This window comes from Antrostomus carolinensis, unplaced genomic scaffold, assembly GCF_000700745.2.
Source record: "Antrostomus carolinensis isolate BGI_N321 unplaced genomic scaffold, ASM70074v2 scaffold14179, whole genome shotgun sequence".
NCBI lineage: Eukaryota > Metazoa > Chordata > Aves > Caprimulgiformes > Caprimulgidae > Antrostomus > Antrostomus carolinensis.
This window is the reverse complement of record NW_010340769.1, coordinates 6,277-7,255: the sequence shown is the minus strand read 5'-3', so window position 1 is coordinate 7,255 and position 979 is coordinate 6,277.

Genomic DNA, 979 nt, shown 5'->3' with positions numbered 1-979 from the left:
TGGGGGTGTTGGGCCCCAGCAGCTGAACATGAGCCAGCAGAGTGTCCAGGTGGCCAAGAAGGCCAAGGGCATCCTGGCCTGGATCAGCACCAGTGTGGCCAGTAGGAGCAGGGCAGTTCTCTTCAGTTTTGGGTCCCTCATTCCAAGAAGGACATGGAGGTGCTGGAGCATGTCCAGAGAAGGGAATGGAGCTAAGGAAAAGGAAATGGCCTCAAGTTGTGGCCAGGGCAGTTGAGATGGGATGTGAGGAAGAATTTCTTTGCTGCAAGGGTTCTGAGGCATTGGAAGGGGTTGCCCAGGGCAGTGGTGGAGTCCCCATCCCTGGAGGGATTGAAGAGTCGTGTAGACACAGTGCTGAGGGACATGGGTTAGTCGGGGACTGGTCAGTGTTGGGTTCATGGTTGGACTCAATGAGCTCAAAGGGCTTTTCCAGTCCAGGCAGTTCTGGGATTCTGTGAATTTGAAGAGTTTCCCCATAGCAGTGGAAGGAGCAATCTGTGGGCTGTGCTCTTCTAGAGGATGGGGGGAAGAGTTTGGGGCTGAGGAGCCATCCTTGGATCAATGACCTGACACTGTGCCCAGTTCCCTGGACAGCTGGTGACCACCCCTCCCTTCAGCCCCTCAGGAATCTCACCAGACGTGGGGTTAGAGTCTGCAGGAACTATTTTCTGCAGGCTGACTCATTGCAGCACAAACCAGTCTCCAGGCAGAGGCAGCTGTGGGTGCCACAGGCTCGGCAGCACACCCACGTCTGAAGAAACACAGGAAGATTTCAACTATAAAATAAAAATAATTCCACCAGAGCAGTGGTGGGCACAGTTCAGTTCACACATTCCATTCACACACACACAACACCCCCAAGGCAGGAGTCCCACCCTGCTAAGCCTTGGTTAGGATTGCAGGTGTCGCGGGTATTTGGGATGCTATAATCTATTAATTATTATTAATCCCCCATTTGGGATTGCTGCACATAACGAGG